General features: G+C 54.5%; 23 non-coding genes across 23 annotated transcripts; all 23 read left to right on the plus strand.

The window, feature by feature from the left end:
* Positions 1 to 430: 430 nt before the first annotated feature.
* Positions 431 to 546, plus strand: LOC138564260 (U5 spliceosomal RNA). Its single transcript, XR_011300215.1, has one exon. It is a non-coding gene; the product is annotated as a U5 spliceosomal RNA (small nuclear RNA).
* An 805-nt stretch (positions 547 to 1,351) lies between these two features.
* LOC138564262 (U5 spliceosomal RNA) lies at positions 1,352 to 1,467 on the plus strand. The gene has a single exon (XR_011300217.1). It is a non-coding gene; the product is annotated as a U5 spliceosomal RNA (small nuclear RNA).
* Positions 1,468 to 2,243: 776 nt separating this feature from the next.
* Positions 2,244 to 2,359, plus strand: LOC138564263 (U5 spliceosomal RNA). The gene has a single exon (XR_011300218.1). It is a non-coding gene; the product is annotated as a U5 spliceosomal RNA (small nuclear RNA).
* Positions 2,360 to 3,129: 770 nt separating this feature from the next.
* Positions 3,130 to 3,245, plus strand: LOC138564264 (U5 spliceosomal RNA). Its single transcript, XR_011300219.1, has one exon. It is a non-coding gene; the product is annotated as a U5 spliceosomal RNA (small nuclear RNA).
* Positions 3,246 to 4,050: 805 nt separating this feature from the next.
* On the plus strand, positions 4,051 to 4,166 carry LOC138564265 (U5 spliceosomal RNA). The gene has a single exon (XR_011300220.1). It is a non-coding gene; the product is annotated as a U5 spliceosomal RNA (small nuclear RNA).
* A 776-nt stretch (positions 4,167 to 4,942) lies between these two features.
* Positions 4,943 to 5,058, plus strand: LOC138564267 (U5 spliceosomal RNA). The gene has a single exon (XR_011300221.1). It is a non-coding gene; the product is annotated as a U5 spliceosomal RNA (small nuclear RNA).
* A 770-nt stretch (positions 5,059 to 5,828) lies between these two features.
* LOC138564268 (U5 spliceosomal RNA) lies at positions 5,829 to 5,944 on the plus strand. The gene has a single exon (XR_011300222.1). It is a non-coding gene; the product is annotated as a U5 spliceosomal RNA (small nuclear RNA).
* An 805-nt stretch (positions 5,945 to 6,749) lies between these two features.
* Positions 6,750 to 6,865, plus strand: LOC138564269 (U5 spliceosomal RNA). The gene has a single exon (XR_011300223.1). It is a non-coding gene; the product is annotated as a U5 spliceosomal RNA (small nuclear RNA).
* An 805-nt stretch (positions 6,866 to 7,670) lies between these two features.
* On the plus strand, positions 7,671 to 7,786 carry LOC138564270 (U5 spliceosomal RNA). The gene has a single exon (XR_011300224.1). It is a non-coding gene; the product is annotated as a U5 spliceosomal RNA (small nuclear RNA).
* Positions 7,787 to 8,562: 776 nt separating this feature from the next.
* LOC138564271 (U5 spliceosomal RNA) lies at positions 8,563 to 8,678 on the plus strand. Its single transcript, XR_011300225.1, has one exon. It is a non-coding gene; the product is annotated as a U5 spliceosomal RNA (small nuclear RNA).
* Positions 8,679 to 9,448: 770 nt separating this feature from the next.
* LOC138564272 (U5 spliceosomal RNA) lies at positions 9,449 to 9,564 on the plus strand. The gene has a single exon (XR_011300226.1). It is a non-coding gene; the product is annotated as a U5 spliceosomal RNA (small nuclear RNA).
* Positions 9,565 to 10,369: 805 nt separating this feature from the next.
* On the plus strand, positions 10,370 to 10,485 carry LOC138564274 (U5 spliceosomal RNA). Its single transcript, XR_011300228.1, has one exon. It is a non-coding gene; the product is annotated as a U5 spliceosomal RNA (small nuclear RNA).
* Positions 10,486 to 11,290: 805 nt separating this feature from the next.
* LOC138564275 (U5 spliceosomal RNA) lies at positions 11,291 to 11,406 on the plus strand. The gene has a single exon (XR_011300229.1). It is a non-coding gene; the product is annotated as a U5 spliceosomal RNA (small nuclear RNA).
* Positions 11,407 to 12,182: 776 nt separating this feature from the next.
* LOC138564276 (U5 spliceosomal RNA) lies at positions 12,183 to 12,298 on the plus strand. Its single transcript, XR_011300230.1, has one exon. It is a non-coding gene; the product is annotated as a U5 spliceosomal RNA (small nuclear RNA).
* Positions 12,299 to 13,068: 770 nt separating this feature from the next.
* Positions 13,069 to 13,184, plus strand: LOC138564277 (U5 spliceosomal RNA). The gene has a single exon (XR_011300231.1). It is a non-coding gene; the product is annotated as a U5 spliceosomal RNA (small nuclear RNA).
* Positions 13,185 to 13,989: 805 nt separating this feature from the next.
* On the plus strand, positions 13,990 to 14,105 carry LOC138565167 (U5 spliceosomal RNA). The gene has a single exon (XR_011301076.1). It is a non-coding gene; the product is annotated as a U5 spliceosomal RNA (small nuclear RNA).
* A 776-nt stretch (positions 14,106 to 14,881) lies between these two features.
* Positions 14,882 to 14,997, plus strand: LOC138564278 (U5 spliceosomal RNA). Its single transcript, XR_011300232.1, has one exon. It is a non-coding gene; the product is annotated as a U5 spliceosomal RNA (small nuclear RNA).
* Positions 14,998 to 15,773: 776 nt separating this feature from the next.
* LOC138564279 (U5 spliceosomal RNA) lies at positions 15,774 to 15,889 on the plus strand. Its single transcript, XR_011300233.1, has one exon. It is a non-coding gene; the product is annotated as a U5 spliceosomal RNA (small nuclear RNA).
* A 770-nt stretch (positions 15,890 to 16,659) lies between these two features.
* LOC138564280 (U5 spliceosomal RNA) lies at positions 16,660 to 16,775 on the plus strand. Its single transcript, XR_011300234.1, has one exon. It is a non-coding gene; the product is annotated as a U5 spliceosomal RNA (small nuclear RNA).
* An 805-nt stretch (positions 16,776 to 17,580) lies between these two features.
* Positions 17,581 to 17,696, plus strand: LOC138565169 (U5 spliceosomal RNA). Its single transcript, XR_011301077.1, has one exon. It is a non-coding gene; the product is annotated as a U5 spliceosomal RNA (small nuclear RNA).
* A 776-nt stretch (positions 17,697 to 18,472) lies between these two features.
* LOC138564281 (U5 spliceosomal RNA) lies at positions 18,473 to 18,588 on the plus strand. Its single transcript, XR_011300235.1, has one exon. It is a non-coding gene; the product is annotated as a U5 spliceosomal RNA (small nuclear RNA).
* An 805-nt stretch (positions 18,589 to 19,393) lies between these two features.
* Positions 19,394 to 19,509, plus strand: LOC138564282 (U5 spliceosomal RNA). The gene has a single exon (XR_011300236.1). It is a non-coding gene; the product is annotated as a U5 spliceosomal RNA (small nuclear RNA).
* A 776-nt stretch (positions 19,510 to 20,285) lies between these two features.
* Positions 20,286 to 20,401, plus strand: LOC138564283 (U5 spliceosomal RNA). Its single transcript, XR_011300237.1, has one exon. It is a non-coding gene; the product is annotated as a U5 spliceosomal RNA (small nuclear RNA).
* The last annotated feature ends 126 nt before the right edge of the window (positions 20,402 to 20,527 follow it).

Below are 20,527 nucleotides of genomic sequence, written 5' to 3' on the forward strand. Positions count from 1 at the left end.
GACAGGGTGAGGGCGGAAAATGACCCCTGTGTCCTGAGAAAGGAGAGAGCGGGCTGCTTTTTCAACATCCTGGGGGAGGAGCCCCATCTCTGGGGCCCAAAAGAAAATCTCACGCCTGCCTCCCAGAAGCCCTAGACCTTATGTAAACGAGGGGAGTCCTCAGGCAAAGGCAGACTCTGCCTGCCTTTTGGCCAATGTCACATGGCCTGCGGTCTGGAGAAATTTGCATACCCACAATCCCCTGCCAGGTTTCATGACTTTGGATGGGATTGCTTGCAAATAAAGTCATTCTGCCACGGGTTCGGAGCCCGATAGCATTCTCCATTCGCTTCATCTCAAAAAGCGTCATCGTGTGCACTGCTTCACTAAGTCACCCTGAGCTAGTGAGGTGTTGCATTTTTTGCGGCCGCAGTCGGGGCCACTAGAGCGCATACTCTGGTTTCTCTTCAAACCGAATAAATCTTTCGCCTTTTACTAAAGATTTCCGTGGAGAGGAACATTAAAGAGTTTCACTCAATTTTTTGAAGCCCTGCCAAGTGCAGGGTTACCTATGCTGGTTAAAAAAAAAAAGAAACAGAGCAAATAAAAGCGCAAAGCCTGCTTTTCAGCTGTTGGCTTGCACCCCCCAGCTGTCAGTCAGCCTTTGCAGGGGTCCTCGCAGCACAGCCAGGCTGATGCCTTGCAGTGGTAGCCAGAGGGGGGAGCCTTTAGCTAATGCTTGCTGCTGTTGCCACCTGCTGGTGAGCCAGCAGAGGCTGGCTCCAAGCTAGCATCCAGGAGGATATGGCCCCAGTGGGCAGGGGTTTGGGCCCGGGCCCCGATCGGCTGACGAACGCCTGACAAACGCCGTCCTTTGCCCGGCGGGCTTTGCCCTGGCGGGCAAAAGAACCTGGCAGCCCAGGAGGCCCAGCACCCGTGCAAGACAGGGTGAGGGCGGAAAATGACCCCTGTGTCCTGAGAAAGGAGAGAGCGGGCTGCTTTTTCAACATCCTGGGGGAGGAGCCCCATCTCTGGGGCCCAAAAGAAAATCTCACGCCTGCCTCCCAGAAGCCCTAGACCTTATGTAAACGAGGGGAGTCCTCAGGCAAAGGCAGACTCTGCCTGCCTTTTGGCCAATGTCACATGGCCTGCGGTCTGGAGAAATTTGCATACCCACAATCCCCTGCCAGGTTTCATGACTTTGGATGGGATTGCTTGCAAATAAAGTCATTCTGCCACGGGTTCGGAGCCCGATAGCATTCTCCATTCGCTTCATCTCAAAAAGCGTCATCGTGTGCACTGCTTCACTAAGTCACCCTGAGCTAGTGAGGTGTTGCATTTTTTGCGGCCGCAGTCGGGGCCACTAGAGCGCATACTCTGGTTTCTCTTCAAACCGAATAAATCTTTCGCCTTTTACTAAAGATTTCCGTGGAGAGGAACATTAAAGAGTTTCACTCAATTTTTTGAAGCCCTGCCAAGTGCAGGGTTACCTATGCTGGTTAAAAAAAAAAAGAAACAGAGCAAATGAAAGCGCAAAGCCTGCTTTTCAGCTGTTGGCTTGCACCCCCCAGCTGTCAGTCAGCCTTTGCAGGGGTCCTCGCAGCACAGCCAGGCTGATGCTTTGCAGTGGTAGCCAGAGGGGGGAGCCTTTAGCTAATGCTTGCTGCTGTCGCCACCTGCTGGTGAGCCAGCAGAGGCTGGCTCCAAGCTAGCATCCAGGAGGATATGGCCCCAGTGGGCAGGGGTTTGGGCCCGGGCCCCGATCGGCTGACGAACGCCTGACAAACGCCGTTCTTTGCCCGCTGGCAGCCCAGGAGGCCCAGCACCCGTGCAAGACAGGGTGAGGGCGGAAAATGATCCCTGTGTCCTGAGAAAGGAGAGAGCGGGCTGCTTCTTCAACATCCTGGGGGAGGAGCCCCATCTCTGGGGCCCAAAAGAAAATCTCACGCCTGCCTCCCAGAAGCCCTAGACCTTATGTAAACGAGGGGAGTCCTCAGGCAAAGGCAGACTCTGCCTGCCTTTTGGCCAATGTCACATGGCCTGCGGTCTGGAGAAATTTGCATACCCACAATCCCCTGCCAGGTTTCATGACTTTGGATGGGATTGCTTGCAAATAAAGTCATTCTGCCACGGGTTCGGAGCCCGATAGCATTCTCCATTCGCTTCATCTCAAAAAGCGTCATCGTGTGCACTGCTTCACTAAGTCACCCTGAGCTAGTGAGGTGTTGCATTTTTTGCGGCCGCAGTCGGGGCCACTAGAGCGCATACTCTGGTTTCTCTTCAAACCGAATAAATCTTTCGCCTTTTACTAAAGATTTCCGTGGAGAGGAACATTAAAGAGTTTCACTCAATTTTTTGAAGCCCTGCCAAGTGCAGGGTTACCTATGCTGGTTAAAAAGAAACAGAGCAAATGAAAGCGCAAAGCCTGCTTTTCAGCTGTTGGCTTGCACCCCCCAGCTGTCAGTCAGCCTTTGCAGGGGTCCTCGCAGCACAGCCAGGCTGATGCCTTGCAGTGGTAGCCAGAGGGGGGAGCCTTTAGCTAATGCTTGCTGCTGTCGCCACCTGCTGGTGAGCCAGCAGAGGCTGGCTCCAAGCTAGCATCCAGGAGGATATGGCCCCAGTGGGCAGGGGTTTGGGCCCGGGCCCCGATCGGCTGACGAACGCCTGACAAACGCCGTCCTTTGCCCGCTGGCAGCCCAGGAGGCCCAGCACCCGTGCAAGACAGGGTGAGGGCGGAAAATGACCCCTGTGTCCTGAGAAAGGAGAGAGCGGGCTGCTTCTTCAACATCCTGGGGGAGGAGCCCCATCTCTGGGGCCCAAAAGAAAATCTCACGCCTGCCTCCCAGAAGCCCTAGACCTTATGTAAACGAGGGGAGTCCTCAGGCAAAGGCAGACTCTGCCTGCCTTTTGGCCAATGTCACATGGCCTGCGGTCTGGAGAAATTTGCATACCCACAATCCCCTGCCAGGTTTCATGACTTTGGATGGGATTGCTTGCAAATAAAGTCATTCTGCCACGGGTTCGGAGCCCGATAGCATTCTCCATTCGCTTCATCTCAAAAAGCGTCATTGTGTGCACTGCTTCACTAAGTCACCCTGAGCTAGTGAGGTGTTGCATTTTTTGCGGCCGCAGTCGGGGCCACTAGAGCGCATACTCTGGTTTCTCTTCAAACCGAATAAATCTTTCGCCTTTTACTAAAGATTTCCGTGGAGAGGAACATTAAAGAGTTTCACTCAATTTTTTGAAGCCCTGCCAAGTGCAGGGTTACCTATGCTGGTTATAAAAAAAAAGAAACAGAGCAAATGAAAGCGCAAAGCCTGCTTTTCAGCTGTTGGCTTGCACCCCCCAGCTGTCAGTCAGCCTTTGCAGGGGTCCTCGCAGCACAGCCAGGCTGATGCCTTGCAGTGGTAGCCAGAGGGGGGAGCCTTTAGCTAATGCTTGCTGCTGTCGCCACCTGCTGGTGAGCCAGCAGAGGCTGGCTCCAAGCTAGCATCCAGGAGGATATGGCCCCAGTGGGCAGGGGTTTGGGCCCGGGCCCCGATCGGCTGACAAACGCCTGACAAACGCCGTCCTTTGCCCGGCGGGCTTTGCCCTGGCGGGCAAAAGAACCTGGCAGCCCAGGAGGCCCAGCACCCGTGCAAGACAGGGTGAGGGCGGAAAATGACCCCTGTGTCCTGAGAAAGGAGAGAGCGGGCTGCTTTTTCAACATCCTGGGGGAGGAGCCCCATCTCTGGGGCCCAAAAGAAAATCTCACGCCTGCCTCCCAGAAGCCCTAGACCTTATGTAAACGAGGGGAGTCCTCAGGCAAAGGCAGACTCTGCCTGCCTTTTGGCCAATGTCACATGGCCTGCGGTCTGGAGAAATTTGCATACCCACAATCCCCTGCCAGGTTTCATGACTTTGGATGGGATTGCTTGCAAATAAAGTCATTCTGCCACGGGTTCGGAGCCCGATAGCATTCTCCATTCGCTTCATCTCAAAAAGCGTCATCGTGTGCACTGCTTCACTAAGTCACCCTGAGCTAGTGAGGTGTTGCATTTTTTGCGGCCGCAGTCGGGGCCACTAGAGCGCATACTCTGGTTTCTCTTCAAACCGAATAAATCTTTCGCCTTTTACTAAAGATTTCCGTGGAGAGGAACATTAAAGAGTTTCACTCAATTTTTTGAAGCCCTGCCAAGTGCAGGGTTACCTATGCTGGTTAAAAAAAAAAAGAAACAGAGCAAATGAAAGCGCAAAGCCTGCTTTTCAGCTGTTGGCTTGCACCCCCCAGCTGTCAGTCAGCCTTTGCAGGGGTCCTCGCAGCACAGCCAGGCTGATGCTTTGCAGTGGTAGCCAGAGGGGGGAGCCTTTAGCTAATGCTTGCTGCTGTCGCCACCTGCTGGTGAGCCAGCAGAGGCTGGCTCCAAGCTAGCATCCAGGAGGATATGGCCCCAGTGGGCAGGGGTTTGGGCCCGGGCCCCGATCGGCTGACGAACGCCTGACAAACGCCGTTCTTTGCCCGCTGGCAGCCCAGGAGGCCCAGCACCCGTGCAAGACAGGGTGAGGGCGGAAAATGATCCCTGTGTCCTGAGAAAGGAGAGAGCGGGCTGCTTCTTCAACATCCTGGGGGAGGAGCCCCATCTCTGGGGCCCAAAAGAAAATCTCACGCCTGCCTCCCAGAAGCCCTAGACCTTATGTAAACGAGGGGAGTCCTCAGGCAAAGGCAGACTCTGCCTGCCTTTTGGCCAATGTCACATGGCCTGCGGTCTGGAGAAATTTGCATACCCACAATCCCCTGCCAGGTTTCATGACTTTGGATGGGATTGCTTGCAAATAAAGTCATTCTGCCACGGGTTCGGAGCCCGATAGCATTCTCCATTCGCTTCATCTCAAAAAGCGTCATCGTGTGCACTGCTTCACTAAGTCACCCTGAGCTAGTGAGGTGTTGCATTTTTTGCGGCCGCAGTCGGGGCCACTAGAGCGCATACTCTGGTTTCTCTTCAAACCGAATAAATCTTTCGCCTTTTACTAAAGATTTCCGTGGAGAGGAACATTAAAGAGTTTCACTCAATTTTTTGAAGCCCTGCCAAGTGCAGGGTTACCTATGCTGGTTAAAAAGAAACAGAGCAAATGAAAGCGCAAAGCCTGCTTTTCAGCTGTTGGCTTGCACCCCCCAGCTGTCAGTCAGCCTTTGCAGGGGTCCTCGCAGCACAGCCAGGCTGATGCCTTGCAGTGGTAGCCAGAGGGGGGAGCCTTTAGCTAATGCTTGCTGCTGTCGCCACCTGCTGGTGAGCCAGCAGAGGCTGGCTCCAAGCTAGCATCCAGGAGGATATGGCCCCAGTGGGCAGGGGTTTGGGCCCGGGCCCCGATCGGCTGACGAACGCCTGACAAACGCCGTCCTTTGCCCGCTGGCAGCCCAGGAGGCCCAGCACCCGTGCAAGACAGGGTGAGGGCGGAAAATGACCCCTGTGTCCTGAGAAAGGAGAGAGCGGGCTGCTTCTTCAACATCCTGGGGGAGGAGCCCCATCTCTGGGGCCCAAAAGAAAATCTCACGCCTGCCTCCCAGAAGCCCTAGACCTTATGTAAACGAGGGGAGTCCTCAGGCAAAGGCAGACTCTGCCTGCCTTTTGGCCAATGTCACATGGCCTGCGGTCTGGAGAAATTTGCATACCCACAATCCCCTGCCAGGTTTCATGACTTTGGATGGGATTGCTTGCAAATAAAGTCATTCTGCCACGGGTTCGGAGCCCGATAGCATTCTCCATTCGCTTCATCTCAAAAAGCGTCATTGTGTGCACTGCTTCACTAAGTCACCCTGAGCTAGTGAGGTGTTGCATTTTTTGCGGCCGCAGTCGGGGCCACTAGAGCGCATACTCTGGTTTCTCTTCAAACCGAATAAATCTTTCGCCTTTTACTAAAGATTTCCGTGGAGAGGAACATTAAAGAGTTTCACTCAATTTTTTGAAGCCCTGCCAAGTGCAGGGTTACCTATGCTGGTTATAAAAAAAAAGAAACAGAGCAAATGAAAGCGCAAAGCCTGCTTTTCAGCTGTTGGCTTGCACCCCCCAGCTGTCAGTCAGCCTTTGCAGGGGTCCTCGCAGCACAGCCAGGCTGATGCCTTGCAGTGGTAGCCAGAGGGGGGAGCCTTTAGCTAATGCTTGCTGCTGTCGCCACCTGCTGGTGAGCCAGCAGAGGCTGGCTCCAAGCTAGCATCCAGGAGGATATGGCCCCAGTGGGCAGGGGTTTGGGCCCGGGCCCCGATCGGCTGACAAACGCCTGACAAACGCCGTCCTTTGCCCGGCGGGCTTTGCCCTGGCGGGCAAAAGAACCTGGCAGCCCAGGAGGCCCAGCACCCGTGCAAGACAGGGTGAGGGCGGAAAATGACCCCTGTGTCCTGAGAAAGGAGAGAGCGGGCTGCTTTTTCAACATCCTGGGGGAGGAGCCCCATCTCTGGGGCCCAAAAGAAAATCTCACGCCTGCCTCCCAGAAGCCCTAGACCTTATGTAAACGAGGGGAGTCCTCAGGCAAAGGCAGACTCTGCCTGCCTTTTGGCCAATGTCACATGGCCTGCGGTCTGGAGAAATTTGCATACCCACAATCCCCTGCCAGGTTTCATGACTTTGGATGGGATTGCTTGCAAATAAAGTCATTCTGCCACGGGTTCGGAGCCCGATAGCATTCTCCATTCGCTTCATCTCAAAAAGCGTCATCGTGTGCACTGCTTCACTAAGTCACCCTGAGCTAGTGAGGTGTTGCATTTTTTGCGGCCGCAGTCGGGGCCACTAGAGCGCATACTCTGGTTTCTCTTCAAACCGAATAAATCTTTCGCCTTTTACTAAAGATTTCCGTGGAGAGGAACATTAAAGAGTTTCACTCAATTTTTTGAAGCCCTGCCAAGTGCAGGGTTACCTATGCTGGTTAAAAAAAAAAAGAAACAGAGCAAATGAAAGCGCAAAGCCTGCTTTTCAGCTGTTGGCTTGCACCCCCCAGCTGTCAGTCAGCCTTTGCAGGGGTCCTCGCAGCACAGCCAGGCTGATGCTTTGCAGTGGTAGCCAGAGGGGGGAGCCTTTAGCTAATGCTTGCTGCTGTCGCCACCTGCTGGTGAGCCAGCAGAGGCTGGCTCCAAGCTAGCATCCAGGAGGATATGGCCCCAGTGGGCAGGGGTTTGGGCCCGGGCCCCGATCGGCTGACGAACGCCTGACAAACGCCGTCCTTTGCCCGGCGGGCTTTGCCCTGGCGGGCAAAAGAACCTGGCAGCCCAGGAGGCCCAGCACCCGTGCAAGACAGGGTGAGGGCGGAAAATGACCCCTGTGTCCTGAGAAAGGAGAGAGCGGGCTGCTTTTTCAACATCCTGGGGGAGGAGCCCCATCTCTGGGGCCCAAAAGAAAATCTCACGCCTGCCTCCCAGAAGCCCTAGACCTTATGTAAACGAGGGGAGTCCTCAGGCAAAGGCAGACTCTGCCTGCCTTTTGGCCAATGTCACATGGCCTGCGGTCTGGAGAAATTTGCATACCCACAATCCCCTGCCAGGTTTCATGACTTTGGATGGGATTGCTTGCAAATAAAGTCATTCTGCCACGGGTTCGGAGCCCGATAGCATTCTCCATTCGCTTCATCTCAAAAAGCGTCATCGTGTGCACTGCTTCACTAAGTCACCCTGAGCTAGTGAGGTGTTGCATTTTTTGCGGCCGCAGTCGGGGCCACTAGAGCGCATACTCTGGTTTCTCTTCAAACCGAATAAATCTTTCGCCTTTTACTAAAGATTTCCGTGGAGAGGAACATTAAAGAGTTTCACTCAATTTTTTGAAGCCCTGCCAAGTGCAGGGTTACCTATGCTGGTTAAAAAAAAAAAGAAACAGAGCAAATGAAAGCGCAAAGCCTGCTTTTCAGCTGTTGGCTTGCACCCCCCAGCTGTCAGTCAGCCTTTGCAGGGGTCCTCGCAGCACAGCCAGGCTGATGCTTTGCAGTGGTAGCCAGAGGGGGGAGCCTTTAGCTAATGCTTGCTGCTGTCGCCACCTGCTGGTGAGCCAGCAGAGGCTGGCTCCAAGCTAGCATCCAGGAGGATATGGCCCCAGTGGGCAGGGGTTTGGGCCCGGGCCCCGATCGGCTGACAAACGCCTGACAAACGCCGTTCTTTGCCCGCTGGCAGCCCAGGAGGCCCAGCACCCGTGCAAGACAGGGTGAGGGCGGAAAATGATCCCTGTGTCCTGAGAAAGGAGAGAGCGGGCTGCTTCTTCAACATCCTGGGGGAGGAGCCCCATCTCTGGGGCCCAAAAGAAAATCTCACGCCTGCCTCCCAGAAGCCCTAGACCTTATGTAAACGAGGGGAGTCCTCAGGCAAAGGCAGACTCTGCCTGCCTTTTGGCCAATGTCACATGGCCTGCGGTCTGGAGAAATTTGCATACCCACAATCCCCTGCCAGGTTTCATGACTTTGGATGGGATTGCTTGCAAATAAAGTCATTCTGCCACGGGTTCGGAGCCCGATAGCATTCTCCATTCGCTTCATCTCAAAAAGCGTCATCGTGTGCACTGCTTCACTAAGTCACCCTGAGCTAGTGAGGTGTTGCATTTTTTGCGGCCGCAGTCGGGGCCACTAGAGCGCATACTCTGGTTTCTCTTCAAACCGAATAAATCTTTCGCCTTTTACTAAAGATTTCCGTGGAGAGGAACATTAAAGAGTTTCACTCAATTTTTTGAAGCCCTGCCAAGTGCAGGGTTACCTATGCTGGTTAAAAAGAAACAGAGCAAATGAAAGCGCAAAGCCTGCTTTTCAGCTGTTGGCTTGCACCCCCCAGCTGTCAGTCAGCCTTTGCAGGGGTCCTCGCAGCACAGCCAGGCTGATGCCTTGCAGTGGTAGCCAGAGGGGGGAGCCTTTAGCTAATGCTTGCTGCTGTCGCCACCTGCTGGTGAGCCAGCAGAGGCTGGCTCCAAGCTAGCATCCAGGAGGATATGGCCCCAGTGGGCAGGGGTTTGGGCCCGGGCCCCGATCGGCTGACGAACGCCTGACAAACGCCGTCCTTTGCCCGCTGGCAGCCCAGGAGGCCCAGCACCCGTGCAAGACAGGGTGAGGGCGGAAAATGACCCCTGTGTCCTGAGAAAGGAGAGAGCGGGCTGCTTCTTCAACATCCTGGGGGAGGAGCCCCATCTCTGGGGCCCAAAAGAAAATCTCACGCCTGCCTCCCAGAAGCCCTAGACCTTATGTAAACGAGGGGAGTCCTCAGGCAAAGGCAGACTCTGCCTGCCTTTTGGCCAATGTCACATGGCCTGCGGTCTGGAGAAATTTGCATACCCACAATCCCCTGCCAGGTTTCATGACTTTGGATGGGATTGCTTGCAAATAAAGTCATTCTGCCACGGGTTCGGAGCCCGATAGCATTCTCCATTCGCTTCATCTCAAAAAGCGTCATTGTGTGCACTGCTTCACTAAGTCACCCTGAGCTAGTGAGGTGTTGCATTTTTTGCGGCCGCAGTCGGGGCCACTAGAGCGCATACTCTGGTTTCTCTTCAAACCGAATAAATCTTTCGCCTTTTACTAAAGATTTCCGTGGAGAGGAACATTAAAGAGTTTCACTCAATTTTTTGAAGCCCTGCCAAGTGCAGGGTTACCTATGCTGGTTATAAAAAAAAAGAAACAGAGCAAATGAAAGCGCAAAGCCTGCTTTTCAGCTGTTGGCTTGCACCCCCCAGCTGTCAGTCAGCCTTTGCAGGGGTCCTCGCAGCACAGCCAGGCTGATGCCTTGCAGTGGTAGCCAGAGGGGGGAGCCTTTAGCTAATGCTTGCTGCTGTCGCCACCTGCTGGTGAGCCAGCAGAGGCTGGCTCCAAGCTAGCATCCAGGAGGATATGGCCCCAGTGGGCAGGGGTTTGGGCCCGGGCCCCGATCGGCTGACAAACGCCTGACAAACGCCGTCCTTTGCCCGGCGGGCTTTGCCCTGGCGGGCAAAAGAACCTGGCAGCCCAGGAGGCCCAGCACCCGTGCAAGACAGGGTGAGGGCGGAAAATGACCCCTGTGTCCTGAGAAAGGAGAGAGCGGGCTGCTTTTTCAACATCCTGGGGGAGGAGCCCCATCTCTGGGGCCCAAAAGAAAATCTCACGCCTGCCTCCCAGAAGCCCTAGACCTTATGTAAACGAGGGGAGTCCTCAGGCAAAGGCAGACTCTGCCTGCCTTTTGGCCAATGTCACATGGCCTGCGGTCTGGAGAAATTTGCATACCCACAATCCCCTGCCAGGTTTCATGACTTTGGATGGGATTGCTTGCAAATAAAGTCATTCTGCCACGGGTTCGGAGCCCGATAGCATTCTCCATTCGCTTCATCTCAAAAAGCGTCATCGTGTGCACTGCTTCACTAAGTCACCCTGAGCTAGTGAGGTGTTGCATTTTTTGCGGCCGCAGTCGGGGCCACTAGAGCGCATACTCTGGTTTCTCTTCAAACCGAATAAATCTTTCGCCTTTTACTAAAGATTTCCGTGGAGAGGAACATTAAAGAGTTTCACTCAATTTTTTGAAGCCCTGCCAAGTGCAGGGTTACCTATGCTGGTTAAAAAAAAAAAGAAACAGAGCAAATGAAAGCGCAAAGCCTGCTTTTCAGCTGTTGGCTTGCACCCCCCAGCTGTCAGTCAGCCTTTGCAGGGGTCCTCGCAGCACAGCCAGGCTGATGCTTTGCAGTGGTAGCCAGAGGGGGGAGCCTTTAGCTAATGCTTGCTGCTGTCGCCACCTGCTGGTGAGCCAGCAGAGGCTGGCTCCAAGCTAGCATCCAGGAGGATATGGCCCCAGTGGGCAGGGGTTTGGGCCCGGGCCCCGATCGGCTGACGAACGCCTGACAAACGCCGTCCTTTGCCCGGCGGGCTTTGCCCTGGCGGGCAAAAGAACCTGGCAGCCCAGGAGGCCCAGCACCCGTGCAAGACAGGGTGAGGGCGGAAAATGACCCCTGTGTCCTGAGAAAGGAGAGAGCGGGCTGCTTTTTCAACATCCTGGGGGAGGAGCCCCATCTCTGGGGCCCAAAAGAAAATCTCACGCCTGCCTCCCAGAAGCCCTAGACCTTATGTAAACGAGGGGAGTCCTCAGGCAAAGGCAGACTCTGCCTGCCTTTTGGCCAATGTCACATGGCCTGCGGTCTGGAGAAATTTGCATACCCACAATCCCCTGCCAGGTTTCATGACTTTGGATGGGATTGCTTGCAAATAAAGTCATTCTGCCACGGGTTCGGAGCCCGATAGCATTCTCCATTCGCTTCATCTCAAAAAGCGTCATCGTGTGCACTGCTTCACTAAGTCACCCTGAGCTAGTGAGGTGTTGCATTTTTTGCGGCCGCAGTCGGGGCCACTAGAGCGCATACTCTGGTTTCTCTTCAAACCGAATAAATCTTTCGCCTTTTACTAAAGATTTCCGTGGAGAGGAACATTAAAGAGTTTCACTCAATTTTTTGAAGCCCTGCCAAGTGCAGGGTTACCTATGCTGGTTAAAAAAAAAAAGAAACAGAGCAAATGAAAGCGCAAAGCCTGCTTTTCAGCTGTTGGCTTGCACCCCCCAGCTGTCAGTCAGCCTTTGCAGGGGTCCTCGCAGCACAGCCAGGCTGATGCTTTGCAGTGGTAGCCAGAGGGGGGAGCCTTTAGCTAATGCTTGCTGCTGTCGCCACCTGCTGGTGAGCCAGCAGAGGCTGGCTCCAAGCTAGCATCCAGGAGGATATGGCCCCAGTGGGCAGGGGTTTGGGCCCGGGCCCCGATCGGCTGACGAACGCCTGACAAACGCCGTTCTTTGCCCGCTGGCAGCCCAGGAGGCCCAGCACCCGTGCAAGACAGGGTGAGGGCGGAAAATGATCCCTGTGTCCTGAGAAAGGAGAGAGCGGGCTGCTTCTTCAACATCCTGGGGGAGGAGCCCCATCTCTGGGGCCCAAAAGAAAATCTCACGCCTGCCTCCCAGAAGCCCTAGACCTTATGTAAACGAGGGGAGTCCTCAGGCAAAGGCAGACTCTGCCTGCCTTTTGGCCAATGTCACATGGCCTGCGGTCTGGAGAAATTTGCATACCCACAATCCCCTGCCAGGTTTCATGACTTTGGATGGGATTGCTTGCAAATAAAGTCATTCTGCCACGGGTTCGGAGCCCGATAGCATTCTCCATTCGCTTCATCTCAAAAAGCGTCATCGTGTGCACTGCTTCACTAAGTCACCCTGAGCTAGTGAGGTGTTGCATTTTTTGCGGCCGCAGTCGGGGCCACTAGAGCGCATACTCTGGTTTCTCTTCAAACCGAATAAATCTTTCGCCTTTTACTAAAGATTTCCGTGGAGAGGAACATTAAAGAGTTTCACTCAATTTTTTGAAGCCCTGCCAAGTGCAGGGTTACCTATGCTGGTTAAAAAGAAACAGAGCAAATGAAAGCGCAAAGCCTGCTTTTCAGCTGTTGGCTTGCACCCCCCAGCTGTCAGTCAGCCTTTGCAGGGGTCCTCGCAGCACAGCCAGGCTGATGCCTTGCAGTGGTAGCCAGAGGGGGGAGCCTTTAGCTAATGCTTGCTGCTGTCGCCACCTGCTGGTGAGCCAGCAGAGGCTGGCTCCAAGCTAGCATCCAGGAGGATATGGCCCCAGTGGGCAGGGGTTTGGGCCCGGGCCCCGATCGGCTGACGAACGCCTGACAAACGCCGTCCTTTGCCCGCTGGCAGCCCAGGAGGCCCAGCACCCGTGCAAGACAGGGTGAGGGCGGAAAATGACCCCTGTGTCCTGAGAAAGGAGAGAGCGGGCTGCTTCTTCAACATCCTGGGGGAGGAGCCCCATCTCTGGGGCCCAAAAGAAAATCTCACGCCTGCCTCCCAGAAGCCCTAGACCTTATGTAAACGAGGGGAGTCCTCAGGCAAAGGCAGACTCTGCCTGCCTTTTGGCCAATGTCACATGGCCTGCGGTCTGGAGAAATTTGCATACCCACAATCCCCTGCCAGGTTTCATGACTTTGGATGGGATTGCTTGCAAATAAAGTCATTCTGCCACGGGTTCGGAGCCCGATAGCATTCTCCATTCGCTTCATCTCAAAAAGCGTCATTGTGTGCACTGCTTCACTAAGTCACCCTGAGCTAGTGAGGTGTTGCATTTTTTGCGGCCGCAGTCGGGGCCACTAGAGCGCATACTCTGGTTTCTCTTCAAACCGAATAAATCTTTCGCCTTTTACTAAAGATTTCCGTGGAGAGGAACATTAAAGAGTTTCACTCAATTTTTTGAAGCCCTGCCAAGTGCAGGGTTACCTATGCTGGTTATAAAAAAAAAGAAACAGAGCAAATGAAAGCGCAAAGCCTGCTTTTCAGCTGTTGGCTTGCACCCCCCAGCTGTCAGTCAGCCTTTGCAGGGGTCCTCGCAGCACAGCCAGGCTGATGCCTTGCAGTGGTAGCCAGAGGGGGGAGCCTTTAGCTAATGCTTGCTGCTGTCGCCACCTGCTGGTGAGCCAGCAGAGGCTGGCTCCAAGCTAGCATCCAGGAGGATATGGCCCCAGTGGGCAGGGGTTTGGGCCCGGGCCCCGATCGGCTGACAAACGCCTGACAAACGCCGTCCTTTGCCCGGCGGGCTTTGCCCTGGCGGGCAAAAGAACCTGGCAGCCCAGGAGGCCCAGCACCCGTGCAAGACAGGGTGAGGGCGGAAAATGACCCCTGTGTCCTGAGAAAGGAGAGAGCGGGCTGCTTTTTCAACATCCTGGGGGAGGAGCCCCATCTCTGGGGCCCAAAAGAAAATCTCACGCCTGCCTCCCAGAAGCCCTAGACCTTATGTAAACGAGGGGAGTCCTCAGGCAAAGGCAGACTCTGCCTGCCTTTTGGCCAATGTCACATGGCCTGCGGTCTGGAGAAATTTGCATACCCACAATCCCCTGCCAGGTTTCATGACTTTGGATGGGATTGCTTGCAAATAAAGTCATTCTGCCACGGGTTCGGAGCCCGATAGCATTCTCCATTCGCTTCATCTCAAAAAGCGTCATCGTGTGCACTGCTTCACTAAGTCACCCTGAGCTAGTGAGGTGTTGCATTTTTTGCGGCCGCAGTCGGGGCCACTAGAGCGCATACTCTGGTTTCTCTTCAAACCGAATAAATCTTTCGCCTTTTACTAAAGATTTCCATGGAGAGGAACATTAAAGAGTTTCACTCAATTTTTTGAAGCCCTGCCAAGTGCAGGGTTACCTATGCTGGTTAAAAAAAAAAAGAAACAGAGCAAATGAAAGCGCAAAGCCTGCTTTTCAGCTGTTGGCTTGCACCCCCCAGCTGTCAGTCAGCCTTTGCAGGGGTCCTCGCAGCACAGCCAGGCTGATGCTTTGCAGTGGTAGCCAGAGGGGGGAGCCTTTAGCTAATGCTTGCTGCTGTCGCCACCTGCTGGTGAGCCAGCAGAGGCTGGCTCCAAGCTAGCATCCAGGAGGATATGGCCCCAGTGGGCAGGGGTTTGGGCCCGGGCCCCGATCGGCTGACGAACGCCTGACAAACGCCGTTCTTTGCCCGCTGGCAGCCCAGGAGGCCCAGCACCCGTGCAAGACAGGGTGAGGGCGGAAAATGACCCCTGTGTCCTGAGAAAGGAGAGAGCGGGCTGCTTTTTCAACATCCTGGGGGAGGAGCCCCATCTCTGGGGCCCAAAAGAAAATCTCACGCCTGCCTCCCAGAAGCCCTAGACCTTATGTAAACGAGGGGAGTCCTCAGGCAAAGGCAGACTCTGCCTGCCTTTTGGCCAATGTCACATGGCCTGCGGTCTGGAGAAATTTGCATACCCACAATCCCCTGCCAGGTTTCATGACTTTGGATGGGATTGCTTGCAAATAAAGTCATTCTGCCACGGGTTCGGAGCCCGATAGCATTCTCCATTCGCTTCATCTCAAAAAGCGTCATCGTGTGCACTGCTTCACTAAGTCACCCTGAGCTAGTGAGGTGTTGCATTTTTTGCGGCCGCAGTCGGGGCCACTAGAGCGCATACTCTGGTTTCTCTTCAAACCGAATAAATCTTTCGCCTTTTACTAAAGATTTCCGTGGAGAGGAACATTAAAGAGTTTCACTCAATTTTTTGAAGCCCTGCCAAGTGCAGGGTTACCTATGCTGGTTAAAAAAAAAAAGAAACAGAGCAAATGAAAGCGCAAAGCCTGCTTTTCAGCTGTTGGCTTGCACCCCCCAGCTGTCAGTCAGCCTTTGCAGGGGTCCTCGCAGCACAGCCAGGCTGATGCTTTGCAGTGGTAGCCAGAGGGGGGAGCCTTTAGCTAATGCTTGCTGCTGTCGCCACCTGCTGGTGAGCCAGCAGAGGCTGGCTCCAAGCTAGCATCCAGGAGGATATGGCCCCAGTGGGCAGGGGTTTGGGCCCGGGCCCCGATCGGCTGACGAACGCCTGACAAACGCCGTTCTTTGCCCGCTGGCAGCCCAGGAGGCCCAGCACCCGTGCAAGACAGGGTGAGGGCGGAAAATGATCCCTGTGTCCTGAGAAAGGAGAGAGCGGGCTGCTTCTTCAACATCCTGGGGGAGGAGCCCCATCTCTGGGGCCCAAAAGAAAATCTCACGCCTGCCTCCCAGAAGCCCTAGACCTTATGTAAACGAGGGGAGTCCTCAGGCAAAGGCAGACTCTGCCTGCCTTTTGGCCAATGTCACATGGCCTGCGGTCTGGAGAAATTTGCATACCCACAATCCCCTGCCAGGTTTCATGACTTTGGATGGGATTGCTTGCAAATAAAGTCATTCTGCCACGGGTTCGGAGCCCGATAGCATTCTCCATTCGCTTCATCTCAAAAAGCGTCATCGTGTGCACTGCTTCACTAAGTCACCCTGAGCTAGTGAGGTGTTGCATTTTTTGCGGCCGCAGTCGGGGCCACTAGAGCGCATACTCTGGTTTCTCTTCAAACCGAATAAATCTTTCGCCTTTTACTAAAGATTTCCGTGGAGAGGAACATTAAAGAGTTTCACTCAATTTTTTGAAGCCCTGCCAAGTGCAGGGTTACCTATGCTGGTTAAAAAGAAACAGAGCAAATGAAAGCGCAAAGCCTGCTTTTCAGCTGTTGGCTTGCACCCCCCAGCTGTCAGTCAGCCTTTGCAGGGGTCCTCGCAGCACAGCCAGGCTGATGCCTTGCAGTGGTAGCCAGAGGGGGGAGCCTTTAGCTAATGCTTGCTGCTGTCGCCACCTGCTGGTGAGCCAGCAGAGGCTGGCTCCAAGCTAGCATCCAGGAGGATATGGCCCCAGTGGGCAGGGGTTTGGGCCCGGGCCCCGATCGGCTGACGAACGCCTGACAAACGCCGTCCTTTGCCCGCTGGCAGCCCAGGAGGCCCAGCACCCGTGCAAGACAGGGTGAGGGCGGAAAATGACCCCTGTGTCCTGAGAAAGGAGAGAGCGGGCTGCTTCTTCAACATCCTGGGGGAGGAGCCCCATCTCTGGGGCCCAAAAGAAAATCTCACGCCTGCCTCCCAGAAGCCCTAGACCTTATGTAAACGAGGGGAGTCCTCAGGCAAAGGCAGACTCTGCCTGCCTTTTGGCCAATGTCACATGGCCTGCGGTCTGGAGAAATTTGCATACCCACAATCCCCTGCCAGGTTTCATGACTTTGGATGGGATTGCTTGCAAATAAAGTCATTCTGCCACGGGTTCGGAGCCCGATAGCATTCTCCATTCGCTTCATCTCAAAAAGCGTCATTGTGTGCACTGCTTCACTAAGTCACCCTGAGCTAGTGAGGTGTTGCATTTTTTGCGGCCGCAGTCGGGGCCACTAGAGCGCATACTCTGGTTTCTCTTCAAACCGAATAAATCTTTCGCCTTTTACTAAAGATTTCCGTGGAGAGGAACATTAAAGAGTTTCACTCAATTTTTTGAAGCCCTGCCAAGTGCAGGGTTACCTATGCTGGTTATAAAAAAAAAGAAACAGAGCAAATGAAAGCGCAAAGCCTGCTTTTCAGCTGTTGGCTTGCACCCCCCAGCTGTCAGTCAGCCTTTGCAGGGGTCCTCGCAGCACAGCCAGGCTGATGCCTTGCAGTGGTAGCCAGAGGGGGGAGCCTTTAGCTAATGCTTGCTGCTGTCGCCACCTGCTGGTGAGCCAGCAGAGGCTGGCTCCAAGCTAGCATCCAGGAGGATATGGCCCCAGTGGGCAGGGGTTTGGGCCCGGGCCCCGATCGGCTGACAAACGCCTGACAAACGCCGTCCTTTGCCCGGCGGGCTTTGCCCTGGCGGGCAAAAGAACCTGGCAGCCCAGGAGGCCCAGCACCCGTGCAAGACAGGGTGAGGGCGGAAAATGACCCCTGTGTCCTGAGAAAGGAGAGAGCGGGCTGCTTTTTCAACATCCTGGGGGAGGAGCCCCATCTCTGGGGCCCAAAAGAAAATCTCACGCCTGCCTCCCAGAAGCCCTAGACCTTATGTAAACGAGGGGAGTCCTCAGGCAAAGGCAGACTCTGCCTGCCTTTTGGCCAATGTCACATGGCCTGCGGTCTGGAGAAATTTGCATACCCACAATCCCCTGCCAGGTTTCATGACTTTGGATGGGATTGCTTGCAAATAAAGTCATTCTGCCACGGGTTCGGAGCCCGATAGCATTCTCCATTCGCTTCATCTCAAAAAGCGTCATCGTGTGCACTGCTTCACTAAGTCACCCTGAGCTAGTGAGGTGTTGCATTTTTTGCGGCCGCAGTCGGGGCCACTAGAGCGCATACTCTGGTTTCTCTTCAAACCGAATAAATCTTTCGCCTTTTACTAAAGATTTCCATGGAGAGGAACATTAAAGAGTTTCACTCAATTTTTTGAAGCCCTGCCAAGTGCAGGGTTACCTATGCTGGTTAAAAAAAAAAAGAAACAGAGCAAATGAAAGCGCAAAGCCTGCTTTTCAGCTGTTGGCTTGCACCCCCCAGCTGTCAGTCAGCCTTTGCAGGGGTCCTCGCAGCACAGCCAGGCTGATGCTTTGCAGTGGTAGCCAGAGGGGGGAGCCTTTAGCTAATGCTTGCTGCTGTCGCCACCTGCTGGTGAGCCAGCAGAGGCTGGCTCCAAGCTAGCATCCAGGAGGATATGGCCCCAGTGGGCAGGGGTTTGGGCCCGGGCCCCGATCGGCTGACGAACGCCTGACAAACGCCGTTCTTTGCCCGCTGGCAGCCCAGGAGGCCCAGCACCCGTGCAAGACAGGGTGAGGGCGGAAAATGACCCCTGTGTCCTGAGAAAGGAGAGAGCGGGCTGCTTTTTCAACATCCTGGGGGAGGAGCCCCATCTCTGGGGCCCAAAAGAAAATCTCACGCCTGCCTCCCAGAAGCCCTAGACCTTATGTAAACGAGGGGAGTCCTCAGGCAAAGGCAGACTCTGCCTGCCTTTTGGCCAATGTCACATGGCCTGCGGTCTGGAGAAATTTGCATACCCACAATCCCCTGCCAGGTTTCATGACTTTGGATGGGATTGCTTGCAAATAAAGTCATTCTGCCACGGGTTCGGAGCCCGATAGCATTCTCCATTCGCTTCATCTCAAAAAGCGTCATCGTGTGCACTGCTTCACTAAGTCACCCTGAGCTAGTGAGGTGTTGCATTTTTTGCGGCCGCAGTCGGGGCCACTAGAGCGCATACTCTGGTTTCTCTTCAAACCGAATAAATCTTTCGCCTTTTACTAAAGATTTCCGTGGAGAGGAACATTAAAGAGTTTCACTCAATTTTTTGAAGCCCTGCCAAGTGCAGGGTTACCTATGCTGGTTAAAAAAAAAAAGAAACAGAGCAAATGAAAGCGCAAAGCCTGCTTTTCAGCTGTTGGCTTGCACCCCCCAGCTGTCAGTCAGCCTTTGCAGGGGTCCTCGCAGCACAGCCAGGCTGATGCTTTGCAGTGGTAGCCAGAGGGGGGAGCCTTTAGCTAATGCTTGCTGCTGTCGCCACCTGCTGGTGAGCCAGCAGAGGCTGGCTCCAAGCTAGCATCCAGGAGGATATGGCCCCAGTGGGCAGGGGTTTGGGCCCGGGCCCCGATCGGCTGACGAACGCCTGACAAACGCCGTCCTTTGCCCGGCGGGCTTTGCCCTGGCGGGCAAAAGAACCTGGCAGCCCAGGAGGCCCAGCACCCGTGCAAGACAGGGTGAGGGCGGAAAATGACCCCTGTGTCCTGAGAAAGGAGAGAGCGGGCTGCTTTTTCAACATCCTGGGGGAGGAGCCCCATCTCTGGGGCCCAAAAGAAAATCTCACGCCTGCCTCCCAGAAGCCCTAGACCTTATGTAAACGAGGGGAGTCCTCAGGCAAAGGCAGACTCTGCCTGCCTTTTGGCCAATGTCACATGGCCTGCGGTCTGGAGAAATTTGCATACCCACAATCCCCTGCCAGGTTTCATGACTTTGGATGGGATTGCTTGCAAATAAAGTCATTCTGCCACGGGTTCGGAGCCCGATAGCATTCTCCATTCGCTTCATCTCAAAAAGCGTCATCGTGTGCACTGCTTCACTAAGTCACCCTGAGCTAGTGAGGTGTTGCATTTTTTGCGGCCGCAGTCGGGGCCACTAGAGCGCATACTCTGGTTTCTCTTCAAACCGAATAAATCTTTCGCCTTTTACTAAAGATTTCCGTGGAGAGGAACATTAAAGAGTTTCACTCAATTTTTTGAAGCCCTGCCAAGTGCAGGGTTACCTATGCTGGTTAAAAAAAAAAAGAAACAGAGCAAATGAAAGCGCAAAGCCTGCTTTTCAGCTGTTGGCTTGCACCCCCCAGCTGTCAGTCAGCCTTTGCAGGGGTCCTCGCAGCACAGCCAGGCTGATGCTTTGCAGTGGTAGCCAGAGGGGGGAGCCTTTAGCTAATGCTTGCTGCTGTCGCCACCTGCTGGTGAGCCAGCAGAGGCTGGCTCCAAGCTAGCATCCAGGAGGATATGGCCCCAGTGGGCAGGGGTTTGGGCCCGGGCCCCGATCGGCTGACGAACGCCTGACAAACGCCGTTCTTTGCCCGCTGGCAGCCCAGGAGGCCCAGCACCCGTGCAAGACAGGGTGAGGGCGGAAAATGATCCCTGTGTCCTGAGAAAGGAGAGAGCGGGCTGCTTCTTCAACATCCTGGGGGAGGAGCCCCATCTCTGGGGCCCAAAAGAAAATCTCACGCCTGCCTCCCAGAAGCCCTAGACCTTATGTAAACGAGGGGAGTCCTCAGGCAAAGGCAGACTCTGCCTGCCTTTTGGCCAATGTCACATGGCCTGCGGTCTGGAGAAATTTGCATACCCACAATCCCCTGCCAGGTTTCATGACTTTGGATGGGATTGCTTGCAAATAAAGTCATTCTGCCACGGGTTCGGAGCCCGATAGCATTCTCCATTCGCTTCATCTCAAAAAGCGTCATCGTGTGCACTGCTTCACTAAGTCACCCTGAGCTAGTGAGGTGTTGCATTTTTTGCGGCCGCAGTCGGGGCCACTAGAGCGCATACTCTGGTTTCTCTTCAAACCGAATAAATCTTTCGCCTTTTACTAAAGATTTCCGTGGAGAGGAACATTAAAGAGTTTCACTCAATTTTTTGAAGCCCTGCCAAGTGCAGGGTTACCTATGCTGGTTAAAAAGAAACAGAGCAAATGAAAGCGCAAAGCCTGCTTTTCAGCTGTTGGCTTGCACCCCCCAGCTGTCAGTCAGCCTTTGCAGGGGTCCTCGCAGCACAGCCAGGCTGATGC

The sequence above is a fragment of the Ambystoma mexicanum genome, chromosome 1q (genome assembly GCF_040938575.1).
Source record: "Ambystoma mexicanum isolate Mex_15411 chromosome 1q, UKY_AmexF1_1, whole genome shotgun sequence".
In the NCBI taxonomy this organism is placed as follows: domain Eukaryota; kingdom Metazoa; phylum Chordata; class Amphibia; order Caudata; family Ambystomatidae; genus Ambystoma; species Ambystoma mexicanum.